Genomic DNA, 23287 nt, shown 5'->3' with positions numbered 1-23287 from the left:
AGCAGGCTCCAGGCTCTAAGCTGTCAGCACAGAGCCCAATGTGGGGCCCAAACCCATGAAACGTGAGATCATGACCTGAGCTGAAGTCAGATGCTCAACCAACTGAGCCACCCAGGTGCCCCAAATTCTTAAGACTGTACTCACAGTAGGATACTTTAAAGATCCCTTTATGCACAATGCTGATTTATGGTCACTACCAGATATAACTTAATTGGTTTATGTACTTTTCTTTTTTTTTTTTAAATATTGATTTATTTTGAGAGAGAGAGCAGGGGAGAGGTAAAGAGGGGCAGGGAGAGAGAGAGAGGGAGAGGAGAGAGAGAGAGAGAGAGAGAGAGAGAGAGAGAGAGAGAGAGAATGAATCCCAAGCAGGCTCTGTGCAGTCAGTGCAGAGCCTGATGCAGGGCTCGAACCCATGAACCATGATATCATGACCTGAACTGAAACCAAGAGTCAGTCACTTAACTGGCTGAGCCACCCAGGCGCCCCAACTTATTTACTTTTCAATCCACAGCATATGAAAAAAAGCAAATGAGACAAAGGAAAAAGGAGAACAGAATATACATAAATGTACGTAAGTATACTAGGCAGTTATGAGAGCTTGATACTGAAACAAAAAGGCCCTGCTTTAAAAGCATAAAACATAAACCTACAACATTCCCATAAAAAGCAGACAAAATAAATTAAAATTAGTATAATTTGGAACCCTTTAATGGAGGATCTAACATCCAAACATTTTCATTGTATTCATTCATTCATTCATTCATTCATTTTTAATGTTTATTTTTTGAAAGAGAGAGTGACAGAGAGACAGAGAGAGATGGAGTGTGAGTGGGGGAGGGGCAGAAAGACAGGGAGACACAGAATCAGAAGCAGGCTCCAGCACAGAGCCCGATGTGGGGCTTGAACCCACAAACTGTGAGATCATGACCTGAGTTGAAGTCGGACACTTAACCGTGAGCCATCCAGGCACCTCTAGACATTTTTAATAGCATGAAACACCGGTGTATTAAACCCTTGAGCACACAATCTGAGCAAGATTTTTTAAAATAAAAATTTACCAGCTGATTTTAAATTTACATAAAAATGCAAGGGATCTGAAAGAGACAGAACAATCTGAAAGAGAAGAAAAACAAAATTGGACAATGTACAACTACAAGACAATCAAGTTAGGGTGGTATTCATATAAAGATATATAAGAGATCGATGAAACAGAAAAGAAGGCCAAGAAATAGATTCAACTTATCAGTCAACTGAGTCTCAACAAAGATGCCAAGGCAATTCAATAAAAGAAAGTCTTTTCGGGGAACCTGGTGGCTCAGCTGGTTGAGTGACTGACTTCAGCTTAGGTCATGATCTTCTGGTTCCTGAGTTGGAGCCTTGCATTGAGCTCGCTGCTGTCAGCCTGTCAGTGCAGAGCTGGCCTCAGATCCTCTGTCTCCCTCTCTCTGCCCCTCCCCTGCTTGCGCTCTCCCCAAAACAAACAAACAAACAAACAAACAGACAGAAAGGCTTTTCAAATAATGGTGCTAGAATTGTAAATGGAATGTTTTCTTAATTTCTCTTTCTGCTATTTTGCTATTAGTGTATGGAGATGCAATAGATTTCTATATATTAATTTTTGTCTCCTGTGATTTTACTGAATTCATTTACTTATAATAGTTTTTTGGTAGAAAAACTCTTTAGAGTTTTCTTTAAAAAAATTTTTTTTTTTTTTTTTTTTTTTTTACATCTATTCACTTCTGAGAGACAGAGTGTGAGCGAGGGAGAGACAAAGAGAGGAAGACACAGAATCTGAAGCAGACTCTAGGCTCTGAGCTGTCAGCACAGAGCCCAATGCGGGGCTCGGACCCATAAACCATGAGATCATGACCTGAGCCAAAGTTGGACGCTCAACTGACTGAGCCGCTGAGGGGACCCTAGAGTTTTCTTTATATATTTTTATGTCATTGGCAAATAGTGACAGATTTACTTCTTCACTACCACTTTGAATGCCTTTTATTTCCTTTTCTTGTCTGATAGTTATGGCCAGGACTTCCTGTATGATGTTTAATAAAAATGGGGAGAGTTGATATCCTTGTCTTGTTCCTGATCATAGAAAAAAAGCTTTGTTTTTCACTACTCAGCATGATATTAGCTGTGTTGTTTTTTTTTTTTTTAATATGTCACCTTTATTATGTTAAGGTATGTTCTCTCTAACCCACTTTGTTGAGAGTTTTTATCATGCATGGATGTTAAATTTTGTTAAATGCTTTTTCTATGTCTGTTAAGATTATTTGGTTTTTATCCTCTGTCTTGTTAAAGTGATATATCACACTGATTGACTTATGAATATTGAACCATTCTTGCATCCCTGGAATAAATCCCAGGGACAGCAGTGACTGATACTGTTAGTGTATTGTTAAATTTGGTTTGCTAATATTTTGCTGAGGATTTTTGCAAGTATGTTCTTTAGGAATACTGGCCTTTAGTTTTCTTTCTTTATAGTGTCTTTGGTTTTGGTATCAGAGTAATACTGTCCTCACAGAAGGAGTCTGGAAGTTCTTCTATTTTCTGGAATAGTTGGAGAAAAATAGGTATTAACTCTGTGTTAGATTTGTGGTAGAATTCCTGTGAAGCCTGGACTTTTATTTGTTGGGAGTTTTTTAATTACTGATTCAATTTCATTACTACTGATGGATCTGTTCAAATTTTCTATTTCTTCCTGATTCAGTTATGGAAAATTCTAAGAATTTACCCATTTCTTTTAGGTTGTCCAATTTGTTGGCATATAGTTTTTCATAGTTCTGTTATAATCCTTTGTATTTCTATGGTATCGGTTGTTATTTCTCCTCTTTCATTTCTGATTTTATTTACTTGAGTCCTTTTTTCTTTGAGTCTAGCTAAAGGTTTATTAATTTTATTTTTTCAAAGAACCAGCTCTCGATTTCATTGGTCTTTTCTATTACTTTTTAGTCTCAATTTATTTTCACTCTATTATTTCTACTTCTACTATCTCTGGATTTCTTTTTCTAGTTCCTCTCGGTATAAGGTTAGAATGTACAATTGCGCCAAGAAGGATAAAATACCTAGGAATAAATTTAACCAAGAGATCAAAGACTTGTACTCTGAAAACTATAGTAACTGATGAAAGAAACTGAAGAAAATACAAACAAATGGAAAGCTATTCCATGCTCATGGATGGGAAGAATTAATATTGTTAAAATGTCCATACTACTGAGAGCAATTGATAGATTCAATGCAATTCCTATTAAAATAACAACAGTTTTTTCCACAGAACTAAAACAAACATCCTAAATTTGTATGGAACCACAACAGATCCCCAATAGCCAAAGCAGTGTTGAAAAAGAACAAAACTGCGGATACCGCAATCTCAGATTTCAAGATATGCTACAAACCTAGAGTAGTTGAAACTGTATGGCACTGGTATAAAAATAGACACACAGATCAACAAAATAGGATAGAGAGCCCAGAAATAAACCCAATCTTATACTGTCAATCTATGACAAAAGAGGCAAGAATATACAATGGGAAAAGACAGTCTCTTTAATAAATGGTGCTGGGAAAACTGGACAGCTACATGCAAGAAGATAAATTTGGGCCATGTGCTTACAACAAACACAAAGGTAAAATAAAGTCCTAAATGTGAGAACTGAAACCGTGAAACTGAAAACACAGGCAGTAATTTCTTGGGACATTGGCCCTAGCAACACATTTATGGATATGTCTCCTTAAGGAAGGGAAACAAAAGCAAAATTAAACTTTTGGGACTACATCAAACTAAAAAACTTTTGCACAGTGAAGGAAACCATCAATGAAACAAAAAGGCAACCTATTAAATCGAAGAAGATATTTGCAAATAATATATCTAATAAAGGGTTAATATCCAAAAATACAAAGAACCTACACAATTTAAAACACACAAAAACCCAAATAATGCAATTAAAAATGTGCAGAGGACCTGAACAGACATTTTTCCAAAGAAAATATACAGATGGCCAAGAGACACATGAAAAGATACTCAACATCACTAATCATTAGGGAAATGCAAATGAAAACCACAATGAACTACTACCTCACACCAATCAAAATAGCTAGTATCTAAAAGCCAAGTATTGGAGAGGATATGAAGAAAAGATAACCCTTGTACACTGATGGTAGAAATTTAAGTTGGTACAACCACTGTGGAAATTAGTATAATCACTACTGGGTAGTGGAATTTACCCAAAGAAAACAAAAACAATAATTCAAAAATATATATTCACCCCTATGTTTATTGCAGCATTATTTCATTAGCCAAGATATGGAAGCAATTAAAGCATCCATCCACAGGTAAATGAGTAAAGATGTGGGATATATATATAATGAAATACTACTTAGCCATAAAAAGAATGAAACCTTGCCACTTGCAACAACATGGATGGACCTAGAGAGTATTATGCCATGAAGTAAGTCAGAGAAAGACAAATACCATATGATTTCACTTACTGTGAGATCTAAAAGACAAAACAAAAAAACATAAACAGACTCATCAATACAGAGAATTGGTAGTGGCCAGAGAGGATGGGGTTCAAGGGATGAACTAAATAGGTGAAGGGGATTAAGAGGCACAAACTTCCAGTTATAAAATAAATTAAGACATGCAGTTGAAAAGTATGTCATAGGGAATGTAGTCAATAATATTGCAGTAACAGTATATGGTGACAGATGGCGACTACACTTATCAATGTTGAGCAGTAAGTAATGTATAGAATTGTCAAGTCACTATGTTGTACACCTGAAACTAATATAACACTGTATGTAAACTACACCTCCATGATAAAATTTTTTTAAATGGTGCTGGAACAACTTAATAGACTAACTAAAAAAAAATGGATCTTGGGGCATCAACTGGTAGAGCATGCAACTCTCAGTCATGAGGTTCTGAGTTCAAGCCTCACATGGGGCATGGAGCCTACTTAAAAAAAAAAAAAAAGAGAGAGAGAGAGAAAATGGATATTGACCTCTACCTTAAATCACGTTCAAAAGTTAATTCAAGACAGACAATGGACTTTAATGTAAAAGATGTATTTCTAATACACCTAGAGGCAAACAAAGGATAGTATTTTCATGACCTTGGGATAGGCAAAAATTTCTTAGGGCACAAAAATCACCAAAATCAAAAGAAAAAAAAAAAAGAGAGAGACTGGGTTTAAACAAGTATTTTCATCTACATGCACTATCAACAAAATGAAAATACAAGCCCCAGACTAAAGAAAAAATTTTAATACATATGTTTGACAATGTACTTATAACAAGAATATATAAATACTCCTAAATAGGTAAACAATAAAAAACAACCTAATTTAACACTATACAAAACTGAATTCAAAATAAAAAATCTCATTATTATTAGTCATCAGAGAAATGCAAAATAAAACCATACTGAAATACTACTTCACACCTATTGTTGTGGTAAAATCAAAGACTGAAAATACCAAATAATGCAAGGATATGAGCAACTGGAACTCTCATATATTGATGGTGGAGTTTAAAACTGTATGGCTGTTTTGGAAAAAAATGATTAGCAGTTTTCATAAAGTTAAAGATAAATCTACTCTAAGATCACACAATTCCATTCCTATATATTTATATAACTGAAATAAAAACCTACGTTCACAAAAAGAATTGTTAGTTTCTTTATTCATAATAGCCAAAAAATGAAAACAAATAACAGGACAACAGATATTGAATACTGCTCAGCAACAACAAAAAAAAAGAATGAACTACTGATATACACATAGCATGAGTCAATCTAAAAATGGGTGAAGCAAGTCAGATGCAGAAAGAGTACATATTGTATTACTGAATCTATATGTCTTCAAGTATAGATAAAATTAAACTGTGGTTATAGAAATCAGAAGAGGGATTGCTTATGGGATGTGGGAACAAAATGAAAAGCAGCACAAGGTAATTTCCTGAAGTAACAGAAATGTCCTATATATTGACTGGTGTGTTAGTGACATGGGGTGAACAGATTTGTCAAAACTGATTTGATCATACACTTGAAATTTGTGCATTTCACTGGTTTAAACTTGACTTCAATAAAATAAAAATAAACCCTCACTACTTGATGTAATACATATATTCTAACACTTGGTAGACTGTCACAATAAAATCCATGTTCTACTCTTCTCATATCCTCATCTATCTGTTGGATATGTAGTTTATACAATCTATTGTGTTTCACTGACACTGGGAGTTGGTCTACTGGCCTCTGTCACTTCAATCAATGGCAAACATGAGTTGCTGAGTTTCCTAGATCATATAACTCTTACCTCTCTAGAACCTTTAAGATCTCAAGAACACTGAGTTCAACTCAATCATAATCCTCACTTTTGTCCAAGTGTTTTGAGATATAGCCCCTTTTGGATCCATGTATAATAATGCCCTCATAGGAAATTTTATCCCAAGTCATTTGTGTAATACTAAATTTTTTTTCATTAGTTTCATAGTTTCATAAATTTGTGATCACTATAACAATATTTTGTGTTGGTTTTTAGAAAATCTTTACAAAATTCGTTTAAACTGATATTCAACACTTGCCAGTGTAAAGTTCAATCCCAGCAATAATGACTAATATGTGTACATATCTTTGACTCCCTTTTTTACTGATCTTATCAGGTAACCTGTAAAATCATTTAAAACACTGTCATGGCCTAAGGTGTTTTAAGCTAACATGCCTTCTCTAAACAGTCTCTAAATAGTGATAAGAACTTTAGTGATCTATTCCCTGAGCATTTTGTTTTGGAATGCTCTTTAAAGTCATTTAAGAAACTCTATCTTTTACTTGCCACCATGTTTCATACAACCTTAATCTCTGACTTTATTTCCTTTAATATTGAAGACAATAAATTTTTTCTCTTACTTTATGTTCAAAATAAAGTTGAGAGAGCACTCAATAATATGTTTATAAGGGCTTAAATAGAAAGTAAATCTTTCTTTTTTTACAGGGTACCTTTCTTTGGGAGAGGGGAACCTCACCTTACATTAAAAGCATATGTGACAATATTGATTAGAGATAAGAAAATTTATTCCTTTTCATGTTTTTCTCCAGTTAAGTGGTTAAACAGAAGAGGCAGAGATTATATTTTATGCCTGGTTTTAAAAAATATGTTACCAATGATAATTCAAGAAGCTTGTATTAGTATTTATAAAATTTAGATCTCTTGAATGTAAAGTTTCTATGCTAATAAGCCTCTATGAGGACTATATATATTATGTATATATACATACACACACAGACATATATTCATACATATATACACAGACATACATACATAGATATTAGGCATGAAAATCTAACTGTAACATAGATATATACATTAAGGAAATTTAAATTAAAAAAACCCATTTTTCCCTTGCTATGTGGATTTTCTCCAACTGTATGTAATAAATGAATGATTCCAAGAAAATTTTATTGGTAGGACTCCTAACGATAACACTTTCTTTCAATTAAAAAAAGGGTTAAGTTACATTGTTTAAAAATTTTACTACGAAAATAACTGCTGAATATATTGGCATTAATTTATAAGACCCTTTTATTAAAAAAATTAGTTTAGGACTTTTTTTCCTGTCCTGATGCCCTGTGTATAAAGAGATACTATCAAGAGAGTAAAAAAGGCAATCCATAAATAGAAGAAAATATTTGAAAATAATATGTCTGATAATGGTCTAGTTTCCAGAATATATAAAGAACTCCTGAAACTCAATTAACAAAGGGCAACCAATTAAAAAATGGGCAAAGGACTTTGAATACACACTTCTTTGAATACACATTTCTCAAATATACAAATGGCCAACAAGCACACAAAAAGATACTCAGTATCATTAGTCATTAGTGACATGCCAATCAAAGCCACAATGAAATACCACTGTGCAACCCAGTAGGTTGGCCACAATAAAAATAACAAATCTTGCCCTACTCAAGATTTAAAAGAGCCGAGCCCCAGACATGGAAAGCAAAGGTAGCAGCACTATCAACAATAGCCCAATTATGAAAAGAGCCCAAATGTTTACTGAATGATGAATGGATAACAAAGATGTAGTATACATATACAATGGAATATTACTTGGAGAAATAATATTACTCTTTTCAAAAAGAAGGAAATCTTGCCATTTGCAACAATGTGGATGGAACCGGAAGGTATTAAGCTAAGTGAAATAAGTCAGTCAGAGAAAGATAAATATCATATGATTTCACTCATATGTGGAATTTAAGAAACAAAACAGATGAACATAGGGGAAGGGAAGGGAAAATAAGAGAAAAACAGAGAGGAAGGCAAACCATAAGAGACTCTTAAACACAGAGAACTGAGGGTTGCTGGAGGGGTGTCAGGTGGGGAGATGGGTTAGTTGGGGGATGGACATTAAGGAGGGCACTTGTTAGGATGAGCACTGGGTATTTTATGTAAGTGATGAATCACTAAATTCTACTCCTGAAACCATTATTACACTATCTATTAACTAACTTGGATTTAAATAAAATTTTTAAAAAAAGGGAATGTAGGACTGATATATGCTACAACATGAATGAATGAAGCGAAAGAAACCAAACACAAAAGTCATATATTGCACGATTACCTTTATATGAAACATCCAGAATGAATAAATCAGACTAGTGTTCGCTAGAGAACGGGGGGAGGAGGAAATGGGGAGTGACTGTTTAATGGGTATGGGGTTTCCTTTTGGGGTGTTTAAACTGTATTGTAATCAGGCAGAGGTGATGGTTGTACAATACTGTGATGTATTAAATGCTACTAAATTGTACATGTGACATGGTTATGTAAATTTTATGTAAAAAAAGAAAACTAAACTAATCTAAACCCATCTCTTCAAAAATTCAGTCTCAGACAAGAGTTACCTATAGCCATTATATTACATATAACCTATGCTTTTGACTATTCTCTTTTTGTGGTGCTGTCAATAAATGATGCTTTGATTTTCTAGCTATTATATCATCTGTGGTATGTTTAGTGTTCCACAGGATTTTTTATAATCCCAGGGAATAAATGCAAATGGCACTTTCTCTTTACATCAACTGGGAAAAAAATACAAAATCATATTTTGCATTAGAAAGTGATTACTGAAAATTATGTTTGAGACTGTGTTTCTTTTTATTTTTAAAATATGAATAGCATAGCACACCAGCATCAGAATGAATGGTATTCCAAAGTTACAAGTCTGGACTATTTTGTTTGAAGTCTTAATTTACCTCATTTTTGATATTTTAAAAACGCATGGGAAACAGATGAAACATAAAAATATCAGATCTGCATCTACTGCAAGGGTTTGCATCTCCTCTCTATCATGTACAAGCTGTGTGACTTTGGCCAAGTTATTTCATTTTTCTAAATTCTTTTGTAAAATGAGTATCATAAAGTATTTACTTTATGGCATTTTGATTAAATTAGTTAACATTTGTAAGCCAACTCATGCCTGGAAGATAATAATTGTTATACATACTTTGTTAAGTAAAAATACATGAATAAATTATTATGGTCCTGAACATTCTATGGAGAAAAAAACAACAACAACAACCCAAACTTTACATTTCTAAGAGCACAACAATGTATTCTATCTAACCAGAAAGAAAAAATAGCTCTTTCTCTCTCCAATTTTAAGATGAATCCTTTGGCTTCTAGTCATTGGTTATGGGAGAACCACTAAATATGCAACTACAAGGCAGAAGACATGTTACTCAAAGAAAATAGGGTTATGGGAGCAAAGGTGGGCACAACTCTGAATAAAACATAGATGCCAAACAGGGCGCAGAAATTTGCATATGAGGATGTCCAATGAAGATTTCTTTAAAAAATATTAAAGACTACTTTTTTAGAGCAGTTTTAGGTTCACACTAAAATTGACAGGAGGGGAGCCTGGGCGGCTCAAGTTGGTTAAGTGTCCAACTCTTGATTTCAGCTCAAGTCATGACCTCATGGTTCCTGAGATCAAGCCCTGCTTTGGGCTCTACAGTGGAGAGCCCAAAGTGGAGCCTGCTTGGGCTTCTCTCTCTCCCTCTCTCTCTCTGATCCTCCCCTGTTCACGTTTGCTCACATGTGTATGCACGCTCTCTCCCTCTTTCCCAAAATAAATAAACTTTAACAAATTCAGAGGAATATACAGAGATCAATGAAAATTCTTAAAACTTCCCTAATTCTGACAATTGTATACTTTGAAATGCTATTTTACGAAGGCTTATAAAGCAAATTATTTTCATTTTACAGTCTAAGGAAAGGCTCGTTAAATGAAGAGTTTAAATGAGTAATAGCAAAGAATATTAAGTAATCAAACAGCAAAAACATTACATCAACTTGGATTTCTTTGCTTTAGGTTAGGATCATAAATATCAGTGCATATTGAGTAAAGCCATGTTTACCACATGTTCTGCTTCCACACAAGATTACTAAGCTCAAAATTATTTTCTTCTTGACCAAGGAATTCTTTCCCATTTTCTGCACCTCCATAAGACATACTTCATTAATCCAAAAATATATAAAACAAGGTTAAATCTGCTTTGGTAACCTATTTGATAGGGTTGCACCAGACATACTTAAGTTGAAAAATTATTTGTTGCTTACCTAAAATTCAGATGTAACTAGGCATCCTATATTTTTATTAGCTATATCTGGCAATTCTACAAAACAGGACATTGAAATACAAATAATTTTTTTAGTGTAAGTATTTCCCAAATACTGCATACTAAAAGTTATACTAAAAGTTATTCATTGCTTACCTAAATTAAAATTTAATCAGGTACTCTGTATTTTATCTGTCAACTCAAGGCATTTATTTAGTAGGACAGAAGTAAAGGTTTATTAAAGTTGTCCCTGAAAGAATGCCAGATCAACTGTTATTCTGTCTTACTTCAGCAGCCCTAAAAAGAGCTTGTTCAGGGCAGAATACAAGTCTGCAATGCTAGGACAAAGTACAAAGCACACAACATGGCTCTCCAAACCTGTAAATGGCATATGTTGATCTCAACACTGGACTTAACAATTCTAGGCACAAGCTACAATACACATTAAATATGGCATCTCTGATGGTATAATGGGAAGCACTGTAACACAAGAGGCATCTTTGGAAGCACTAGCAATAAAGATCAGTGAAACTGTTGAGGAAATAAACTGGTGAAAATAAGTTCTCCATAAACACTGTTGAAAGACAATTCTTCAGGGTCTCTTACATTTCTAAGTCTTGTGAGCAGAAACATTGACTGTCCTTGTTACAGACTATCTTTTCAAGGATGTTTGTATTGAGAATAGCCTAGGAAGACAGAGATACGTCTTCCTCAGGAGCAAAGAGCAGATTTGCTCACAGCCTTGGTAGATAAAGATTCCCTTTGGAGTAAATAGCATGCATGCCCATGTCCATTACAAAATGGGACATGTACTGCAAATGTGGGACCCCTATGCATCAATAAATGTATGCTAGGTTACAGGTTACCTTATGTGCTTGTAAGTCCTTTACAGATCTCAGATTCTTTATAGTTCTTAACACATAGAAACTTCATTATAATTTATTGATTTTCAATTTATTTTTTTGCTTTTTGTAAGTTATCTTCCTTGATAATTCCATTTCTCAGTTTAAAATGACAAAGACATCTTTCACTTGATATTAAATACCTTTAACCTTTTTTCTCAGCTATACTGACTCAGGCATATCTGACATACCACATGCAACATACATGTTTAAGGAGTACAAGGTATTGATTTGATGCACTTATATACTGCAAGATGATTACCACCTTAAGCATTAGCTAACACATCCATCATGTCACATAATTATCATTTCTTTTTTGTGGTAAGAACATTTAGGATCCATTCTCTTCCCAACTTTCAGGTATACAGTACAGTACTGTTAACTAAAACACCATGATATAAATTAGATCCCCAGAAATTATTTATCTTACAACTGGAAGTCTGTACCCTTTGAACAGTAGCTCCCTATTTCACACCACCCTTCCACCGCTGGTAATCACCATTCTATTATGTTTCTATCAGTTCAGCTTTTTTAGAATCTACATGTAAGTGATATCATACAGTACTTGGTTTTCCCTGACTTGTTTCTCTTAGTGTAATGCCCTCAAGGTCCATCTGTGTTGTTGCAAATGGAAGGATGTCCTTTCTAATAATTGAATAATATTCCATTGTATATACAGGTTTCTCCCACTATCTAAAAACAGAGGATTCCAGTGAAAACTTTGAGTTTTTAAAAATTTTTTTAACATTTACTTTTGAGAGACAGAGAGAGAGAGAGAGAAAGAGAGAGAGAGAGAACAATAACATATGGGGGAGGGGCAGAGAAAGAGGGAGACACAGAATCTGAAGCAGGTTCCAGGCTCTGAGCTGTCAGCACAGAGCCCGATGTGGGGCTGGAACTCTCACAAACCGTAAGATCATGACCTGAGGTGAAGTCAGATGCTCAACCGACTGAGCCACCCAGGCACCCCCCGACTATGAAACCTTTCTTAAGCTGAATTGGCATAAAGTAAGAAAGCAATGACAATTTCATAAATGGTCATAAAACCATTTCATAAAACCAACAATCTTCTTGGTATTTCTTCTGGTTAGCAAAAACAGGTAACTAGTGGAGGTCTTTCACAAAAGCAAAGTGATAGTATGGGAAACCTAAATATACCACATCTTCTTTATCCAGTCATCCATTAACGGACACTTAGGTTATTTCCATGTCTTGGCTATTATGAATAATGCTGCAATAAACACAGGAGTGCAGGTATCTCTTCGAGATCCTGTTTTCTTTTCCGTTGGATATGTACCTGGAAGTGATATTACTAGTCCATATGGTAGTTCTATTTTTAAGACTTTAAGAAACTTCCACACTGTTTTGCCATAGTGTCTGCACCAATTTACATACACACCAACAGTGCACAAGGGTTCCCTTTTTATCAGATCCTTGCTAGCACTTGTTATCTCTTGGCTTTTTATAACAGCCATTCTAACAAGTATGAGGTGATGACTCATTGTGATTTTGATTTGCACTTTCCTAATGATCAGTGACACTGAGCATCTTTTCATGTACCCATTGGTTATTTGCATGTCTGTATAAATGGCTCTTCAGTGTCTCTGTGCATTTTTTAATCAGTTTTTTTTTTTAATTGAGTTGCAGGAGTTCTTCATATATTTTAAATATTAAGCTCATCATATACATGACTTGCAAATATTTTCTCGATTCACTAAGTTGCCTTTTCATTTTGTTGACGGTTTCCATTGCTGTGTAGAAGCTTCTTAGTTTGATGTAGTCCCACTTATTTACCTATGCCTTTGCTTTTGGTGTCAAATCCAAAATATCACTGCCAAAACCAATGTCAGGGAGCTTTTTCCCTGTTTTCCTCTAGGGGTTTTATAGTCTCAGGTGTTAGGTTGAAGTCTTTAGTCCATTTTGAGCTAATTTTTGTGAACGGTTTTAGGTAGGGGTCCAATTTCATTCTTCTACATGTGGTTACTCGGTTTTCCCAGCACCTCTTATTGAAGACACCATTCCCCATTGAGTATAGTTGGCTCTTTTGTCAAATATAAGTTGGCCATATATGCAAAGGTTTGTTTCTAGGCTCTTGATTTGGTTCCATTTGTCTATTTGCCTATTTTTATGCCAGTACTATGCTGTTTTGATTATTACAGCTTTGTAATATAGTCTGAAATCAGGAAATGTGAAGCCTTCAGCTTTGTTCTTCTTTCACAGTCTTGCTTTGGTTATATAGGGTCTTTTGTGGTTCCATATAAATTTTAGAACTGTGATTTTCTATTTCCATGAAAAATACTCTTGGAATTTCGATAAGGATTGAACTGAAACTATAGATGGATATTTAACCATATTAATTCTGATCAATGAACATGGAATATCTTTCCATTTGTGTTTCTGTCATTTTCTTTCATCAAAGTCTTGTAGTTTTCAGTAACAGATCTTATAGCTTCTGGTTAAATTTATTCCTAAGTATTTTCTTATTTTTGATGCTATTGTGAATGGGACTCTTCTCTTTATTTCTTTTTCAAGTATTTCACTGTTAGTGTACAGAATGCAACTAAGTTTTATATATTGATTTTGTATCCCAAAACTTTACTGAATTTGTTGATTAATACCAACAGTTTTTTGATGAAGTCATAAGCATTTTTTAATATATAAAATCATATCATCTGTAACCAGAGGCAATTTTACTTCCTTTTTTTAAAATGTTTATTTTGAGAGAGAGCGTAAGTGAGTGGGGGAGGGGCAGAAAGAGAGAGAGAAGGAGAGAGGGACTCCCAAGCAGGCTCCACATTGATGTCAGTGCAAAGCCAGAGGTGGAGCTCAATCTCACAAACCACGAGATCATGACCTGAGCTAAAATCAAGAGTCAGAAACTGAAATGACAAAGCCACTGAAGCACCCCTACTTCTTCCATTCTGATTTGGATGTCTTTTATTGCTTTTTATTGTCTAATTGCTTAATGAGGACTTCCAGTACTTTGTTGAATAGCAGTGATGAAAATGGGCACCTTGTCCTGTTCATGATAGTAAAGGAAAAGGTTTCAACTTTTTACCCTTGGGTATGATGTTAGCTGTGGGCTTGTCATATTACTATTATGTACATTCCTTCTATATCCAGTTGAGAGTTTTTATCATAAAAGAATATTGTATTTTGCCAAATACTTTTTCTGCATCTATTGAGAGGATCATGTAATTTTAATCTTTCATTCTATTAATGTGGTACATCACATTTATTTGTGTGTACTGAAGCATCCTTGCATCCCAGGGATAAATCCCATGTGATCATGGTGTATGATCCTTTTAATCTGTTCAGTTCAGTTTGCTAATATTATGTTAAGAATTTTTGCATCTACATTCATCAAGGATATTGGATTGTTGTTTACTTCTCTTATATTCTCTTTATCTGGCTTTAGTATTAGGCTAATGTTGGCATTGTAAAAAAGTTTGGAAGTGTTCTTTTTTGATTTTTTGGGGAAGAATTTGAGAAATATTAGCTTTAATCCTTTACATATTTGGTAGAATTCACTAGTGAAGCCATCTTTTCCTAGACTTCTCTTTGATGAGTAATTGTTGGTTAACGATTCAATCTCTTTACTCATCCAATTTGGTTTATAATTGTTCATAATCCTTTGTATTTCTGTGGTTATCAGTTGCACTCTATCTTCTTTCATTTTATATTATAAATTATTTTCTCAGTCTAGCTAAAAGTGTTGAGCTTATCTTTTCCAAACAAACAAACAAACAAACAAACAAACAAACAAACAAACCTTGTTCTTAGTTTTGTTGATTTGTCCTATTGTTTTTTGGTCTTATTTCTGTTATAATCTTTGTTAATTCCTTCCTTCTGCTAACTTTGGGCTTAAGTTTGTTCTTTTTCTAGTTCCCTGATATGTAAATTTAGGTTATTTATTTGAGATTTTTGGCCCATTGGTTATTTAGGAGTGCTGTTTTACATCCACATATTTGTGATTTTTCCAGATTTCCTTCTGTTAATTGATTTCTAGTTTCACACTGTTGTGATTTAAAGATACTTGGAATGATTTCAATCTTTTAAAATTTGCTAAGAATCTTCCACGTACACCTGAGAAAAAAGTGTATTCTGCTGCTGTTGGATCAAGTATTTTATCTATATTTGTTAGGTACATTTGGTCTGAAGTATGGTTCAAGCCCAATGTTTCCTCATTGATTTTCTATCTGGATGATCTATCCATTGTTGAAAGTGGGGTAATGAAGTCCCCTACTATTACTGTATTGCTTTCTATTTCTCCCTTCAGATCTGTTAGTATCTGCTTAGTATATTTAGGTGCTCCAACGCTGGGTGCATATATACTTAAATGGTTAGATCTTCTTGAAGAACTGACCTCTTTATCATTATATAATGACCTTCTTTATCTCATTTTCATTGTTTTTTAAAAAAAATTATTAACGATTCACTTTTTGAGAGACAGAGACAGAGACAAGTGTGAGCAGGGCAGCGGCAGAGAAAGAGGGAGACACAGAATCTGAAGCAGGCTCCAGGCTCTGAGCTGTCAGCACAGAGCCCGACGCGGAGCTCCAACCCACGAACCGGGAGATCATGACCTGAGCCAAAGCTGGATGCTCAATCGACTGAGCCACCTAGTTGCCCGTCTCTTATTATCATTTTGACTTAAAGTCTATTTTTGTGTGATATAAGTACAACTAACCTTAAAAAAACAAGTATAGCTATCCTTATTCTTCTTAGGTTTCTGCTTGCATTGAATGTCTTTCTCCATTGCTTCACTTTGAGCCCATGTGTGTCCTTAAAGCTGAAGTGAGTCTCTCGTAGGCAGCATATAGTTGGTTCTTTTTTTGTCTACTCAGCCACTCTATGACTTTTGGTTGGAGAATTCAATCCATTTACATTTAGAGTACTGATATGTAAGGATTAATTAATGCCATTTCATTAGTTGTTTTCTGGCTGTTTTGTAGCTTTCTTCTTCCAGTCTTTGTTTTTCCTAACAAATCCACTGATTGTAGATTACAATCTTCTCTTTTCTTGCAACTTTCAATATTATCTCTTTGATTTTGATTTTTGACAGTTTTATTATAGTGTGTTGGAGGGGATCTCCCTAGATTTAGTTGGTTTGGTGGTGACCTATGAGCTTTATGTACTTGGATATCCAAATGTCTTCCCATGTTTGGGACACTCTCAGTAATTATTTCTTCAAATAGGCTTTCTGTTCCCTTCTCCCTCTCTTCTTCTTCTGGAGCTTGAATAATTACAAATTATTACTTTTGCTGGTATCTCATAGATCAGGAAGACTTTCTTCACTCTTTTTCATTCTTTTGTTCTTTGCTCTCCTCTGACTGGAATTTCAAGTTCCTATCTTTTATCACAGACTCTTTTTCTCTGTTTGGTTCATTCTGTCGTGAATGCTCTCTACTGCATTTATCATTTCATTCACCAAATTCTTCAGCTCCAGAATTTGCTTTTGATTTTTTTTTTTTTAATGATTTCTATCTCTTTGTTAATCTTCTCATTTTGTGCACGGCTTTCTTAATCTTGTTGAATTATCTTTCTGTGTTTTCTTGTAGCTGAGTTTCCTTAAAATGGCTACTTTGAATTCTTTATTGGGTAAATTTCTGATCTCCCTGTTTTTCGTTTTGGTTACTGGAGGATTATGATCCTTTGGTGATGTCATTTTCCCCTGATGTTTCATGTTCCTTGGAGTTTTGCATTTCTACCTTAACATTTGAAGTAGCAGTCACCTCCTCCAGTATTTACTGTCTTCGGGGCAGAAATATTTCCTCAGTCTTGACAGGGATTCTGAGGTTTTCTCAGACTTTCTATGGATATACCTGCTCTATATTTCTTGCTCCCTCTTTGGCAAACTTTTTAATATTGTATTCCTTCTCTCCTTCCTGCAACATATCAGGCTGAGTGCTGACTGCCTATCTTTTATTTCTCAAATGTGATGTCACAGCTCATTTACGGTCTCTTCCTGGCCTGCAGCTACAGATCTGCCAAAGTTTACTTTTGTCACTGCCTTCAGCAGTGCACATAGGGAGCCAGATGCAGAGTAGAAGGGAGGGTGTGGGTGAGGCATATGGAATGGTGGAGGTACCCATGGCCAGTTGGAGGGATCCACAGCCGAGGCTGTCCAAGTAGCTCATGAGCAAACTTTTAACGGAGTTTGTGATGTAGTGAGAAGTATGAGTCCCTTTAATGCTTTCTGAGAGACCCATCTGCCACTCTCCCAGTCTCTTTCCACTTTACCCCCCAAGTCATGGAACTCCTGATTTAGAACTCTAGATGGGGAGAGAAAGAGAGAGAGAGAGAGAGAGAGAGAGAGAGAGAGAGAGAGGAGCCACTTTGGCAATGTCCTGCACAGCTAGGGAAGCTGGGTACTCAACTCATCCATTCTCCTTTTTCTCTGCATGAAAAATCACAGGCCAAGAAGGGTTCTCTTAGACCTAAGCTGTGCTATTTTGGGCAAGGGATGATATATTTAAAGACAAGCTATTCTCTTGCTAGAATTCTAATGCATCCAAACTTGTACTTTTTTTTTTTTTGCCAATGGAATACTGGAACTTCTCTTCTGGAAATATGAACTTCTGTAAAGGTTCTCTCAACCCTGGGTAACTATCTAAATCTAATTCCCCAGGGGTTCCCAGACTGTAGCCACGAGCATCAAGAGCTGGTAAACAGGCCACTGCAGGGTCAAGACTGAAATCCTTCTGCTTATTATCCAATGCACAGGTGGGTGAGATGCCTCCAGGGTTCCTTAGTATATGGTATTAGATCCCACAGCTCCCACAGTCACTTTTGTTCATGGATAGATGCTAAATTTTTGTTGTTGTGGGTGGGACAAAAACAAAAGACATTTTATACTGCCATGATGCTGATATTACTGCCTTTCATCTTTATGTAATATGGGGTACTGGAATCACTCATACATAATAGTCTCTATGCTTTAATGTGAATGTGTATGGCATGTAACCACAAAATTCTACCAGTCTGGTTGACTTAATTTTCCAAGATTCAGAAAATCTGTCCTTTCTGAATCTTGATATCACATAACATGGTAGAACAAATGTTAAACTAATTCATTACATTGTTCTTATCAAGTATAGAATTACATTTCCTCTTTTTAGTCCAACTCTTTCTTTGCCTCATTATTTGCTTCCACTCCAACAAGAGATTCCATATCATACGTTCACTTCTGTAACTTAGTTCAATTGCGCTGTTTCTAAATACATTATCAGACAGCCTATACACTTTATTACAGCCAATTCTGTCCCAGTACAAACAATGAATGACCTTTGGACTACTTCGGTTACTGTAGGCTTAGCAATGTATTTTCAGAATACTGATAAACTTAATGAACAAAGTTCCTATTTAACTGCATAAATGGGAATCAAAGGACATAATATACCACCATTTCCAGTTTTTGTGATATACATCAGAGCAGGGCATGACAGAGCAAGGTTTATTATTCCTGGTTAAGTAACACTAGGGCACTTTCTCTCTGTGTCTTAATTACCTTTCCTTGATTCTTTTAGGAGTTAAATAGGCCATTTTTTATTATCTAGAATGGAGTGAGAAAAACGAAGCTCTAGGAAAAATTTCAGTTTATCTTTGACATTTTAGTTTTCCATAAACCCAATTTTACCTTGGCCTTCCTTCTTTGCTCCCTTTTTTCAAAGTTGCGTTCATCAGCTTCTCTACTGGCTTACCTTCTTGTTCTTATTCTACCCAGGACAACCCCAACCTCATAAAATATTATGCTACAAAGCTGCCTCTGATCCTTGCTATAATTCCCTTCTCTATCTTGAGAGGCAGTATGTCAAACGGTAAGGAACACAGGCTATTGAACCATACTGCTTGGGTCTGAATCCCATCTCTGCCACTTACTACCTGGTAACAACAAATAAGACACATTTATAACCATAATGGGAGATTTTACCACACTTTTCTTGGTAGTTGATAGCACTAGCAGCCATAAATTCATGAAGAATATGAAAAATTTGAACAAAATGATCTATAAACTTAACCCAGCATATTTTACACTTAACCCAGCAATCTGATGAATACACATTCCTAGTATAAAGCAAGTCTCCAAGAATACTGAAATACTGAAATCACAGACTTTTCTAACCACAATGAAGATAAACTAGAAATCAACAACAAAAAGACAACCAGGAAATCAATACATTTGGAAACAAAGAAACATAGCCTTGGAAATACAGGCTCTTTAGTTAGCAAGAGACAGAGATGTGGTCAGATAATCTCAGGCTGTGTGGGATTTTTATAAGGATATAAAGTAAGGACATCCAAGGAAGTGACTCTGCAGCCAAACAGCCAGTTCTTATGAAACTGAAATGCCGTTCATTGCCATTTAGCAAATAACACCTAGACTAATATCCTAGTATCACTCTAGTAGCAGTTCAGAAACCAGTGTTTGTTCTTTCCTTTTCTAGTCATTTCTCCATTCTCACGTTCCTCTCTATCTCTGACACTCTCCCTGCTTTGCTTTTGATCCTTTTTACTTTCATCCCTATCTTGTAATAAATGGTTTATTCATGGCTTCTATTGTCTCATGACTTTTGTCTATGACCTTCTCTTGGATTCTGCCACTGTTTAGTAACTGGGTCTCTTCTTTTGTGTCCCATGTTTGAATTATTCAAGACAAATGATCTGAATACTTTATTCAGTCATTCTTCTAATAGAAAATGCTCCAAATCAGCAGAGTTAATGCAGCAGCCACCTTCAAAAATTACCAGTCTTCTCTATGTTCACGCTGTAGATGACTACCTTTGGTCTAAGTGCCAACCTCTAATTCAAATTGCAGGGTCACTTGATACAAAATATGGCAATTTTTGGACAAGAATGGTCTCTGGTCCCTTATTTCAGAAGACTATGGGCAGGCACTCAATTTCTTGGATTTCTGAGCAAGGCAAAAATAACAACTGCTAAATATAGGACAACATATCTAGTGTATTCTTTAAAATGGTTTTGTTTACCTATAGTGCTTTAAATCAAAGATTTCCCAACCAAATTATTATTGGTATGCTGCATGATTTCCCATTTGGGGTAGTATGTGTGTATAAAGTCCTATCATTGACTAGTCCTATGGAGTCCTGTCATTGACTAGTAAATTGTTTATGTTTATATCCAGAAAATGAAGGAATAGATGTATTTATTATTTTTATAAACCATTTTATATACTAATGAGAAAAAAACTTCTAAACAACCCTGAATCAAAGAATAAACTGCTCACAAAATTTAGAAAATACTGAGAACCAAAGGATAAAAAGAACATATTAAAAACTTGTACTAAAGCAGTACTTAGGGAAAAACTTATCAACCTAAATGTATAAAGCAGAAAAAAAGAAATGCTATAATCAATAAGCTAAACATCTACTTATAGAAGCTTTAAAAAGCAAAATAAACCTTTAGAAAGTAAGAGGAACTACTAAAGTCAAAAGGAAAACTAATAAAACCCAAAACAAAACACACGAGACAATTAACATCAAGTTAGTTCTTTGAAAAAACTAGTAAAATGACACTTCTGATGGGACCAGTCAAGAAAAAAAGAATAAAGGAACAAATAACTGACAACAAAAATAAAACAGAAAAACACTACAGATACTTAAGATGTTAAAAAAAATAATTGAAGGATACTATGAATTATTTGGTGCCAATAAGTTAATAAATTTAGACAGAACAAACTCCTTAAAAAACATAATTTACCAAAACTGATTGACAAAGAAATAAAATATAGTATATTTCCACTATTACTATATCACCTGAATCTAACCATAAGGAAACATAATACACATAATACAAACCTAAACTGAACAATGGTCTACAAAACTAGCCAATACTCTCTATGAAAGACAAAGAAAATACAAGGAACTATTCCAGATTAAATAAGTCTAAAGAATTTAAATGGTCATGAAAACTGAATGCAATGTGTGATCCTGAGTTTGATCCTGGAAAAGGGGAAAAGTCAGGCAGGACATTATTAAGACAAACAATAAAATATCAAATGAGTTTTGCATTAGATATCAATAGTGTATCAATATTAAATTTCATAAAGTTGATCACTGTCCTATGGTTAAGTAAGAAAGTATTTTTGTTCTTAGTCAATATGCCCTTAAGTATTTATGGATAAAAGAACATGATGCCTCTAAAAAACCAATGATCCAGGAAAAAAAAAAAAAATCCGTGTGTGTGTGTGTGTGTGTATAACCTATCTATAAAAAGAAGGAATGATAAACATGACAAAATTGTAACTTGTGATTCTGATGAAGAGTATATAGGATTATTCTGTACTATTTTAGTAACTCTTCTGTAAATTCTCTATTATTTTTATAAGCTTTATGACTTTGCTTTTCATGTTTGTCTTCAATCCACCTTAAACTGAATTTTACATAGTAATTTTTTTTCCACATGAATACCTAATTGTCCCAACATCATTTATTGAAAATCTCAACTTTTCTTGAAATCTTGAGGTTTCTCTATATGTTGCTCTGGATATATTATGTCCAAGTATGGATACGTCTATATCTGGCCTTTCTCTTCTGTTCCATTTACACTAAAATTAAGACCTCTAATTTATCAAAAGACAGCACAAAGATAATGGGGAAAAAAAAACAATGACACAAGAGAAGATTTATTTACAAAACATGTAACAAAGGCCAATACATAGAAAAGTATTCCAAATCAAGATAAAAAAGAAAGGTAATCCTATAGAAAAATGATTAAACAATTTGAACAGGTACTTTACAAACAGGAAATCTACATAGCCAATAGTCATACAAAATAGTGCTCAACCTCACAGGTCATCAGAGAAATGCAAATTAAAACTACAATGGTATCAGACTGGCAAAATTTAAAGTCTGCCAAAAATCAAGAGGTGTGGGGTGTATGTGGAATAACAAGAGCTCTCATCAAGTGTTGGTGGCATGAAAACTGGCACCACTTTGGAAAATAGTGTGGCATTTGCTTGTAAATAACTGACATTATACAGATCCTATGACATAGCAATTTCCCTTACAAGTAAATAATTTAGAGAAACTATCATGCCAGGGAGTATGTACAAGAATGTTCATAGTAGCTTGGTTTGTAATAGCTACAAGTTAGGAGTAATCCAAATCTCCATCAGCAGAATGGGTACACATACTGTGGGTATATGCAAATAAAATACATCACACCAATGAAAATGAACAGTTATAGCTACTGATAAAAACATGGATTAATCTCACAAACACAATCTTGAGTGAAAGAAGATATAAAAGAATATACACTGTATCATCTCATTTATATAGAATTCAATAACATAGGCTGAATAACATGACAGAATGAAACAACTTGTATTATTTAGAATGCATACACAGATGGTAAAACTAAAAGAAGTGATGAACTCCTTATCAGAAAAGACAAGATGGTGATTACTTCTAAATGTCAGGGAGAGAAGAGAAATTGGAAAAAACACATAAGGCACTGCTGTGGTATTCACAATTTTCTATTTCTTGATCTGGGTGAGAGTTAAAAGGATATGTGCCTTTAATTAATTGTTAAAATGTGCATGTTTTATGTACTTTTCTAATTTTGATAATATGTTTTATAATTAAGAAAAGAAAAAGGAAAAAAAGAAAACACGGTGTTTTCAAGGACCTACTAGTAAGTAGGTCAGGAAAATTAATGTGTGTACAGAGCATACAAAGAGATAAGACTGGAAAAGTAGTCAGATGTTTCATATATCAAAGCCTCTTGATAAGCTATACAATAAAAT

General features: G+C 34.6%; 1 protein-coding gene across 14 annotated transcripts in view; it reads right to left on the bottom strand.

The window, feature by feature from the left end:
* FAM135A (family with sequence similarity 135 member A) overlaps window positions 1–23287 on the bottom strand; it is a 120805-nt gene that overhangs the window by 27998 nt on the left and 69520 nt on the right. The gene's annotated exons all lie outside the window — the stretch shown is intronic.

Source organism: Neofelis nebulosa, chromosome 6 (assembly GCF_028018385.1).
Source record: "Neofelis nebulosa isolate mNeoNeb1 chromosome 6, mNeoNeb1.pri, whole genome shotgun sequence".
NCBI lineage: Eukaryota > Metazoa > Chordata > Mammalia > Carnivora > Felidae > Neofelis > Neofelis nebulosa.
Note: the sequence above shows the minus strand (reverse complement) of the source record. Positions and strands in the feature narration are given on the sequence as shown.